This window comes from Eurosta solidaginis, chromosome 5 (assembly GCF_040869045.1).
Source record: "Eurosta solidaginis isolate ZX-2024a chromosome 5, ASM4086904v1, whole genome shotgun sequence".
In the NCBI taxonomy this organism is placed as follows: Eukaryota; Metazoa; Arthropoda; class Insecta; order Diptera; family Tephritidae; genus Eurosta; species Eurosta solidaginis.
Window position 1 is genome coordinate 78,177,525 of NC_090323.1, and position 11,488 is coordinate 78,189,012.

The 11,488-nt window shown below is 39.2% G+C and overlaps 1 protein-coding gene across 8 annotated transcripts in view; it reads right to left on the minus strand.

Moving 5' to 3' along the window:
- The window catches only part of Indy (I'm not dead yet), a 329,958-nt gene extending 320,718 nt beyond the window's left edge, over window positions 1-9,240 (minus strand). For 2 of the 8 annotated variants that reach the window (XM_067791200.1, XM_067791201.1), the window contains exon 1: window positions 8,531-9,179. The gene's annotated coding sequence lies outside the window, so the exon portion shown is untranslated. Of the gene's footprint in view, window positions 1-8,530 lie in introns of all 8 variants that reach the window. The other 6 variants (XM_067791202.1, XM_067791204.1, XM_067791205.1 and 3 more) reach the window with 6 other exon arrangements.
- Window positions 9,241-11,488: the final 2,248 nt, after the last annotated feature.

Here is an 11,488-nt window from a genome sequence, read left to right on the forward strand (position 1 = left end):
CGGTACACAACGGTGACGAACTGGATTGTTAGGGACTTTGATTTTGACTATGTTTAGGAATTGATGACTTTGGGCTGGTAGCTGCGGTATTCTACCACCTTAGTAGGTCGGAGTGAACCCCTATCGAAACGGCTGGTAGGCTAATGCTGCACCTGCCCACGTCCCGTTAAAACCGTGGTGGGCCTCAAGGTACGTTCCGGCTCCGTCGCCGTTAAGGTGGTGGTGTAGGTGCGGTTAAAGATTTTTCCGCTTTGCGTCCGGTCTGGCTCTGAACGCATTACTCATAGGGTACTGCGTCAACCCTCGCGTGGCCTCCCTGCGTAGCATAGATAACCACGAGACCGTTGAAGGGCGACTACACAATCGGCTCCTGATAGCGGCCTTGAGGGGGGAATTTTTAGAATGGACATGACTAACACGAATCCGCCAAAGAGGTGGTGCGGAAGAAGAGCGGTTTTGATGGAAATCCGTCAAATCAATCTTCAGCACTCTAATGCGGCAGTTACCCACCGACGTGTGCCGTACGTAAGGACGTTTGTTGTACGAAGCACGTTTGACCGAACTCTCAAGCCCGTAGGAATCAATGTGTGCGTCTGTGTACATGTACATAAGATATTTGTGTGTGTATTGTTTACAGATAAGCACTGTTGCCATTGACCATTTTGCATGTATGCTTATGGAAACATCTACTTTTTCCAATTTAATTTTTGGTATTGTAAAAGGCCGGAATACTATTAAATAAGTATAAATAGATTAAATATTTATAATCAGCACTTTTACATAATTATTTCGAATTATTTTCACAATTTTTCAAAATTTAATTAGGCGTTTTTGCATAAAATTGCAAACGGTCAAAAATTAGCGCACAAAAGTTTACTAGGCAACTCTGTCTAGTGAGAGAGCGATCAGCTGACACGTTCCTACGGAAAAAATTAAATTGTTTTGATTTCTACGTTCCGGGCTACGTACGTACGGGCGTTGCACGTCGGTGAGTTTTCGTTTACATTGCACACTCATAAGATAGGTCGTGTCAGCTGACACGTTTTTTCTACGTACGTTCGTGAGTAACCACGGCTTAAGGCGGCTTCCGCAAATTTGTTGCTCTGCCTTGAAAAAGGCGGAGTGGATATAGTCCTTGTCCAGGAGCCGTGGCTGAGTAGTAACGGCAGTAAGATTTCTGGATTAAGGACTGGAAAATTCAACACCTTGGTGCATGGGGAGGCAAGTAGGCCTAGATCCTGTGTGCTTGTTAAAAAAGAGATTAAAGCTTTTATTCTCTCTAATTTCAGCAATGCAGACGTAACCACGGTCTGCCTCGAGGAAGTAATGAAATGTGGGTGGTCTCAGCGTACATGCCCCACGGGAACGAAGCGGGACCACCACCTGCGATATTGGACGAAATCACCGCTGAAGCAAGGCGGAGAGGTATTGGCTTGATCATCGGTGCCGATGCTAATGCCCATCATAGCAAGCTCGGATACCAACACTAGAGGTGAGTCTTTATTTACTTTTATTGTAGATCAGGGACTTTGTATATGTAATAGGGGGAATGACCCGACTTGTATTACTGCGGTAAGGGAGGAGGTCCTGGACCTCACCCTGGTTAGTAGAGAACTGGAAGGTCGGATATCTGCCTGGAGGGTTCCCAACGAGCACTCCTTCTCTGATCACCGATATATTCAGTTCTCGGTAAACGAAGAACGTCCCGGTAAAATATCTTTTAGGAACCCTAAAAGTACTAACTGGGACTTGTATTGTAGGAAGCTGGGAGAGCTATTGCCTGCGGCGCCTACCGTTAGTTCGGACCTGTCCGAATCTGAGATAGACGTTCTGGTGGAAAACTTCACCTTGGCAAGCAATAACGCCTTTCAGCTGTACTGCCCATTGAAAAATTACAGGGGGAAGGGCAAGCCGCCCTGGTGGTCGGATTCTCTTGAAGACCTGAGAGCGTCCAGTCGGCGGCTCTTCAGCAGAGCCAGGAGGAGTAAATTACCCTCGGACTGGGAGCTCTATAAGGTGAGTCTGGGGATTTATAAATATGAAATAAGGATAGCCAAGCGAGATGCATGGCGAAGCTTCTGCGAAAACGTAGAAAGCTGAAATGAATCCGCGAGGCTCAGAAAAATACTCTCTAGGAATCCCGCTCCTCTGGGGTATCTGCGAGATGATGGTGGGGACTGGTCGATGAGTAGCGAGGAGTCCCTAAGGCTTTTACTGGACAATCATTTTCCCGATGTCCCAGTGGCGCAGGGATCTTCGCCTGCATGTTCGGCGGCCGTTGGCCATGCAGAAGTGCTTGCCATTCCAATACGGGAAAGTCAAATAACCTGGGCTATAGGGTCGTTCAAGCCCTATAAGTCTCCGGGCCCGGATGGAATCTTTCCTGCACAACTTCAGAAGTCTTTGGGGATTTCCTGCCGCTGGTTGGCCATCATCTATACTAACTGCCTCAGGCTTAACTATATCCCGAAGTCTTGGCACACGGTTAGGGTTATATTCATTCCGAAGGCCGGTAGAAGCTCTCATGTATCACCTAAGGATTTCAGGCCAATCAGTCTCTCGTCGTTTCTTCTTAAAAAGGCGCCACTGTGCGACGTGTGCCGTACGTATGGATGTTTGTCGTACGAAACACGTTTGACCGAACCCTCAAGCCCGTACGAATCAATTTGTGCGTCTGTGTACATGAACATAACATATTTGTGTGTGTATTGTTTACAGATAAGCACTGTTGCCATCGACCATTTTGCATGCATGTTTATGGAAACATCAACTTTTTCCAACTTAATTTTTGATGTTGTAAAAGGCTGGAATTAATATTAAATAAATATAAATAGATTAAATATTTATAATCTGCACTTTTACATAATTATTTCGAATTATTTTCACAATTTTTCAAACTTTAATTAGGTGTTTTTGCATAAAACTGCAAACGTCAAAAATTAGCGCACAAAAGTTTACTAGGCAGCTCTGTCTAGTGAGAGAGCGATCAGCTGACACGTTCTTACGGAAAAAATCAAAATTGTTTTGATTTCTACGTTCCGGGCTGCGTACGTACGGGCGTTGCACGTCGGTGAGTTTTCGTTTACATTACACACTCATAAGATAGGTCGTGTCAGCTGACACGTTTTTGGGAAGTACGTTCCTGAGTAAAGCCGGAGTCATTGGTGCCGTGTGTCGTATCGCTGTATCCGTATCCCTAACGTAATCAGCTGTTTATCGTTACGACGGTAAAACAAAACCCAATTGGTTGGCTACGATACGGTTACGACTTTAGCGGCACCAATAATCGATTGCATTGATTCTCATAAGGTTGGTCGAATCAGCTGTTATAAGGTTACCGATACGGTTACCAATAAAGCACCAATGTCTCCAGCTTTATGCGGCAGTTACCCACCGACGTGTGCCGTACGTACGGACGTTTGTCGTACGAAACACGTTTGACCGAACTCTTAAGCCCGTAGGAATCAATGCGTGCGTCTGTGTACATGTACATAACATATTTGTGTGTGTATTGTTTACAGATAAGCACTGTTGCCATTGACCATTGCATGCATGCTTATGGAAACATGAACTTTTTCCAATTTAATTTTTGATATTGTAAACGGCCGGAATAAATATTAAATAAGTATAAATAGATTACATATTTATAATCTGCACTTTTACATAATTATTTCGAATTATTTTCAAAATTTTTCAAACTTTAATTAGGTGTTTTCGCATAAAACTGCAAACGGTCAAAAATTAGCGCACACAAGTTTACTAGACAACTCTGTCTAGTGAGAGGGCGATCAGCTGACACGTTATTACGGAAAAAATCAAAATTGTTTTGATTTCTACGTTCCGGGCTACGTACGTACGGGCGTTGCACGTCGGTGAGTTTTCGTTTACATTACACACTCATAAGATAGGTCGTGTCACGTGCTGACACGTTTTTGGGACGTACGTTCGTGAGTAACTGTCGCATAACTGCCGCATTAGCGACCATCATAGCTGTACGCTTAAGGCCACGGTACAATGACATTTTCCATATAGATGCGTTTAACACAAGCTTATACATTCCAATAACATCGCCACAATCAACCAAGATGTTGCGTTTGTAAATATGAAGGAACTTCAGACTTGGCAATTGAAGTTTATTACGCCTTGCCCATTCACATAGAAAATTTCGCGAAGTACTGTTATAAACATTCTCCCTATACAACAAAAATACTTGCCAACATATTTTGTGTCGTAATCGATTGTTATATTGCAGTTTTTATTTGCGAAAAATGTTATAAACTTTACCAACCGGTAGGAAAAATAATTTCACTTGCAAAGTGTGCCAACACCCTTAGCTAAAGCAAATGTCAAATTCTTCTTCTTATGATTTGTTGGAACAAAATTTGGGAGATGGCTACTTTTCAATATCAGATGGCGCCAGTGTCGCTCATTCTGCCGTTCTCCATATAAATGCGTGCAATCAACTAATAACACAGTGCTACAAAAAAAAAAAGTAAATACACTCATCAAGTGACCTAGCTAAGATTGTTTATCTAGTCAAGTGTAACACGAAACGGTATTTGAAAAATCCGATATACCCTCAAATTTTTTTTATTGTTAAAAAACCGTTATTCCATGCTTGTCGGCACATAAAAGTTCCTAGGGGGGCTATTTTTGAACAGATTTCAATTTTTCCAACGGTTTCGGAAAGTTAAATAATATAATGCAGTAAAAATTTTCAATCAATCAATCAATCAAATCAATTTTTAACATTTTTCAATAAATAAGGTCTAGTTTTACTCAGAATTAATAGTAGCACAATAATATTTGTTGTAATTAAAGCATGTTTTTCGAATTTTACCAAAAAAATGGCGTCAAACTCGAAAAAACGAAAAAATTTAACGAAAATTTCAGATTTAAGTGGAAAAATTTCTTCTTATAGGTACCTTATAAACTAACAAACTGCTGTTTATATATTAAGAATACCATTATTTAACTTTCCGAAACCGTTGGAAAAATTGAAATCGGTTCAAAAATAGCCCCTCCAGGAACTTTTATGTGCCGACAAGGATGGAATAACGGTTTTTTAACAACAAAAAAAAATGTGAGGGTAAAACGGATTTTTCAAATACCGTTTCGTGTTACATTTGAATAGATAAACAATCTTAGCTAGGTCACTTGATGAGTGTATTTTCTCTGTAGCACAGTGTAATGCATAAGCTTGTATTAAACTCATCTATATGAAAAAGTGCTTATGTGTCGGAGCTATTAGTTGCATGAATGTTTTGTCGCTTGAATGCAACTCACCATTCAAATTAATGTGATCGACATCAAAGCATACAGATTTCTTAAGCTGTGTCAAAAATGTTTGAATATAAAGATGTTGCATGCGCGAACTTCAGTGAAAAGCAGCGGAGCTTCACAAAATTCTAGTAGGTCACTTCCACCACACCACAAATTTTAACACGATTTTTAACATAATTTAAGCACACAAAAGTTTTGGAGTGTAAAAATGTGAATTCTGAACGCATTAGCTGAATAAAAAGTCTACAAATAATTGTTAAATAATAAATACAGACAGTGGTAGTTTAACAAATTCTGCTGTGGTAAGTGGTAAATGTGACCTACTAGAATTTTGTGAAGCTTGCTTCACACTAGTTTTTGTCCCTGCAATGCCTCTAGGGGGACTCATGTAACCTTATAAATGCCTTATAAAGTGTGTAAACGTAAAAATTTATCTAGTGCGCAAACGAGCTGTCAAATTTTGTATGAAAAATCATTTACACTATTTGTATAAATTTACGCGCACATTTCATTGTGTAAACGCGATAAACTCAAAGGAATGCAACTTTGCAAACATAACAGCCGTCATTTTCATCAGAAATCTCCATCATCAGCAAGTTATTTACAAGAATATCTTAGTAAAGACGTTTTAGATTTGATTTTTCACTTAATCTTGGCATTTTTTAATTTGTATAACAATCAAAAACATTTTGTTTGGCAATAATACAGCTGATAAACAATCAAGTTTATCAAGAATATTACTAGGTGCGTTCATATAACAGCGTGTGTAAATGGATATAATTTTACACCTTATAAGTTTATAAGCTTTCATGAGTCCCCCTTCTATATTAATATTGTCTCTGGCTGTGTCTAATATGCGTCCATGAAGCTACGCCTCGTGTTGAGCTTCCCTTACATAACATGTCGTTTTATTGGTGGTTAAGTACTAGAGGTTTACGCCGATCACTTTATCGGCGGCGGCGGCGTGGGCGGCGTGCCTGCATACGCCGGTGTTCTTACTTTAACAAGCTTGATTTTTCTATTTAAAAAAATAGTATTTAGAAAAGGTTTTATTTGTATGTATTTAAGGAAATTAAAGTTTTGGCCATTTCGAAAAGATCCGGGGTGTTTGCCTCAAAAACTCGCAGATCGTTCAAAAATTCTCAGGAGTAGCTCTTTGCGGAGGGATTGTCCCTCGTTAACTTACTCCAGGGAGGCTTCCAACCTAACCCCGTTCTTTGGAATTGGTGCAGCGTCTGCTGAAAAGAAATAGAGATACATAAAATGGTAACACTTTTGTCTGTATATCTTGTGCAAAGCGTAGTTTCACCTGGGGTTAACTCCTAATAATCGTCGCGAACATAATTTCTTTAAATCATATGTGGCTCCTTGGCAGTCACGCACAAAGGCGACTTACGGTTGCTATTCGTGGTCTATTAATATTCATGACTCTCGGGGGTAAAGGATGCATCCAGTTTTTTTCGAGCTACAATTCCCGATGATTAGGAGCTACAATTCCCGATGTACGAACAGTAGCAATCCCGACCACCAGTCGCTACCACGCCCCTCCTGATCCTCACACCATATGCCAGCACAGAAGCTACAAGACTGCGACTTCGAACTCATATAAACCTTCCTCCCTAGAAGCTCTAGGTATAGCTCCGAAGACTTTCTAACGGATGTTTTTGTCGCGCTATGCAGGGAGTTACTATTCGGCCAAGGATGCCGCCACCGAAATCATAAGCAGTCTAAGTGGACGTCATTGCGTAACTGTTGGGTGAAAATCGTGTAATCCTCGGCGCATCTACATAATTAAAATTTTACAAGGACCCTGGATACAGTTTTTAAAATGTAGACCAAAGTTTGCAGACGTTTGTGTTCACAACATTTATTTCAATAGTCTTCGTTAAATCAAAACGATATTTTAGGATGGATGACCGCGTAATTTCAGTTTTCAGACTAGTTCGACTGTCCACTACGTTAGGGTAGTAGCACACACGGTCATTAGTTCAATTGTCTTGGGAAAGCTTTTGCTTCACCACTTTGAGTGTTCTTGCGAAGGACAAAGCCTCACCTGGTAAATATATGTGCCTACGTATTCACATTTGTAAAAGATTACGGATTCTTTCTCGCGTAGGTTATATTTAAACTTAGTTGGTAGCCTATAAACAATGTGATTCACTCCATGGGACTAGTTCTGCATAAGGGCCGCCAACTTTAGGAAATGTCAAACCGGAAGACTTGGGTGTTGACGGATGAAGTGAGAAAATCAAAATTAACATTTCAGACGCTATTGTATAGTTTCGCAATTAAACAACAGGTTTTTAAATGTAAGCCCAAGTGATCTTTCAAACCCTTCTCATACGTATATATATCCTCAACTTAAGTATGAGGTAAGAATCATTTCAAAGGAGTGTTTATGTCCCTAGAACCTACTAAAGGATTTTGCATCACTGGTTTCGCTTATTCCTTCAGTCAATCCCAATGTAAATTTTTCTTTTTTAAATCGGGTAATTTTTGGCTAATTTGCTTTTTCTAACAACTTGAAGATAATTTGAAAACATGTTCGCCTTGGGTTATTTTATTTGAATTCATTGTTCATTATAAATTTTTTGCAAAAAAAAAAAAGCAAAGTGGGCATATAATTTTATTATAAAACTTTTCTTTTTGTGTTTTGTTTTAATAACTTGGTGAATTTGGTGATGCAAATTCCTGTTAAGCTAACATCGAAAGCGCCTGTTTTTTTTAATAAATTATGAACAGTTAGAGTTAAATTTCGCAATTAGTTTCCTATAACTGGCTGTGGTGCGCATCCGTTGATACTACTTTCGGCCATATCCGACCAATTTTCGACAGGAACGTAAATGGCCTAAACAATCTTAAATGATTAGAAAATATATACCACGCCAGACGCCGCGCCGATATTTTTGACATTCGGCGGCGGCGGGCGAAAAACGACTAAAATGGGCGGCGGCGGCGGCGGCGTTTATCGGCGGCGTACATCTCTAATAAGTACATGTCCACGTGTAAATGTATGTATGTATATACATAAGTACATATTGCAACAGTTGCACATTGCCATACCGCATGCCGTGTTTCACTATTGAAAATTGTAGCGCGTGTGGTTATTAAAAAAGCAGCTTCAAAATTTACCATCTGTGTTTGCATATGCATATGTATGTACATAAGTAGTTTTACAAAAAAAATATCAAAATAAAGTTCTTTTATAGGTTCCTAGATACCTACTTTTTTTACACAACTTACTTACCTCCTGGTCTTTTTTTGTATGTATGTATGTATGTATTTATGGATATGTGCTTACGCTTACTCCTTTTCACAAGTGTCACTGCACTTTTTCGCAATTTTAAAATTTTTTTTTTAACTGGTTAAATGGCAGTAAAGATAATTTCCCCAAATATTTATTTTTTTCCCGTAAAAAGAGAAATTATTATCCCGTCACTCGTTGCACCGAATGCGCCAAAATCAAAGGAAAACAGGAATATCGAAATTCCGCTACAAAATCAAGCGGTTCAGCAAAAAAAAAAAGTATATAAATATAAAAACATATGTACATAAGTAGGTATGACTTTTAAATATGCACTTCTTTTATACAGACACCACAAATATTTAAAATTTATAAATAAAACGCGAGTAATTTATAAAAATTCACGTTAAACAGGAAATATTGGAGATCGTGGAAAAAATTTGATTGTGCTAAGTATTAAGCTGATGTATGTATGTAGCTAGTCGTTTTATTTTTCCATGTACGTACATAAATCCATATATATTTATGTATACATATACTAAAAAAAAAGTAGGTATGTAAGAGTAACGTACACAGCGACGTGGTAATAAATATTGGCAGTACAAGCGATACCGATATCGACTACTGCAACGGTGATGATAGTTGGAGAAGCACTAACTGGTAGCACTGGTGTAACCAACCGGTGGAGGCACGTATTATGGCATTAAAGCGGTTTTTATGAACTGTTGTCGTCGTCACTGAATCGAGAGCGCACGAAAATTTAAAGCAAGAGAGCTCTGGTTGTTAAAGAAACAAAAAAGTTAAACACAGATACAGTCCGGTTCATTTGATTAGAGGCAGAAATGTTTACGAAAAAATGCTGACTATAGCCGAAGTCATTGGTGCCGTATGTCGTATCGCTGTATCCGTATCCCTAAAGCGCCAAATACACGACACGAACATTTCCGCGAACATTCCGCAATCTTGTTCACAGCTTTGGCCATACACCATACGAACTTTTGGCCGAACATTAGTTCTCTTTCAGACAGCGATGAATACGGACAACAATTGTGCTGCAGCAATATTGCCACAGCGAGCAAATTAAGCGTAAAAAAAGAGAGAAGATCGCAAAACAATGATGGCAAAGATTTATACATTTCAATAAATTCACTCAGAAATTTTTTTTTGTCCATTTTACTTTTCCGCGCACGTCTGTTCCGTTCAGAAATTACTACGATTATGAGCTATTTCGCCATACACGCACGAACAGTTCGCGCAAATGTTCGCCAAAAATTAAAATATTTTGATTTTTGGCGAACATTTGAGCGAACTGGCAAATACGACCATACACGACAGAAAAGGTCGCAGAAACATGACATAACAGGAATGTTCGCGGAAATGTTCGTGTCGTGTATTTGGCGCTTAACGTAATCAGCTGTTTACCGTTACGACGGTAAACCAAAACCCAATTGGTTGGCTACGATACGGTTTCGACCTTAGCGGCACCAATAATCGATTGCATTGATTCTCATAAGGTTGGTCGAATCAGCTGTTTAAAGGTTACCGATACGGTTACCGATAAAGCACCAATGTATCCAGCTTATAGCAAACGCATATGATCTAGTAACTAGTAGTTCTCTGATAATTAAAGTTAAAGCCGCAGTTAAGCGGTAGTTACCCACCGACGTGTCCCGTACATACGGGCGTTTGTCGTACGAGACACTTTTGACCGAACCCTCAAGCCCGTAAGAATCAATGTGTGCGTCTGTGTACATGTACATAACATATTTGTGTGTATATTGTTTACAGCAAAGCACTGTTGCCATTGACCAGTTTGCATGCATGCTTATGCAAACATCAACTTTTGGAATTACAATTTTTCATGGTGCAAATGGCAGAAACAAATACTGAATAACAATTTCTAGTTCATTTGTTTGTAACCTCCAATCTTATATAACAATTTTAGGATATTTAGGTCAAAAATGTTTCGTACGACAAACGTCCGTACGCACGGCACATGTCAGTGGGTAAATGCCGCATAACTCTGTACTTTCTTCAAAAATACACACGTATCGAAATATTTTTTCAAATAAGGGTATATCTTAGCAGCGAAACTTCGGCAGCTGTAGTATTGTGTTTGATTTATTGGTTCACTTGAGTAAAGCACTATTAGTAAGCAAAGAAATAAATGCAGGGAAACATTTTCTTTATTTTTATAGAATAATATTTGGTGCTGCCAACTTGTTTATAAATTACTTCATAAATGCGCTGATGAATGGATTTATACAAACTTTCTAGATAGTCTAATCGACTTTCAGACCAGGCTACTTTAATGCATCGAATTAAAATTTTTCTGTCTTCAAACTGTTGCCAATTCTCCTAAACCTTGCGAGCAAGCCATCCCCATACATTTTCAATAATATTGAGATCTGGAGAATATGGTGGTCATGATAAAACTTCAACGTTTCGCGACTCAATCCAAGTTTTAACCACTCTTGAAGTGTGTACAGGCACGTTATCTTGGTGGAAAACCCACTAAATAGGTCCAAAAGTTTCACAAATCTCGGAAACAGATGATTCCAACATTGTTTTGTAGATGTTTCCGGTCATTTTGGAGTCTATAATTTTAAATTCGAACGCGCCATAGTACGATATTGTTCCCCATAACATAAGACCACCTCCACGGCTATGATGCCGGTTCAAGTGGCTTTCCTCCTTTCTTAAATCATGAAAATAGTAATTGTATCCATCCGGCCCATCTAAATTAAATTTCTTTTCATTACTAAATACTACTTTTGCCAATCACTAGGATCGTTGTTTATGGCAGAACTCCAAGCCATGTGGTCCCTTGCAAAATTGAGGCGACGTTGCTTGCGTAGTGCATTCAATGGTGTTTTTTTTTTCTGTAGTTTCTTAAACTTCAGATGTGGATCCTTCAAAATTGCTCTTCGAACAGTAGATTTTCTATCTGCAACATTGGCC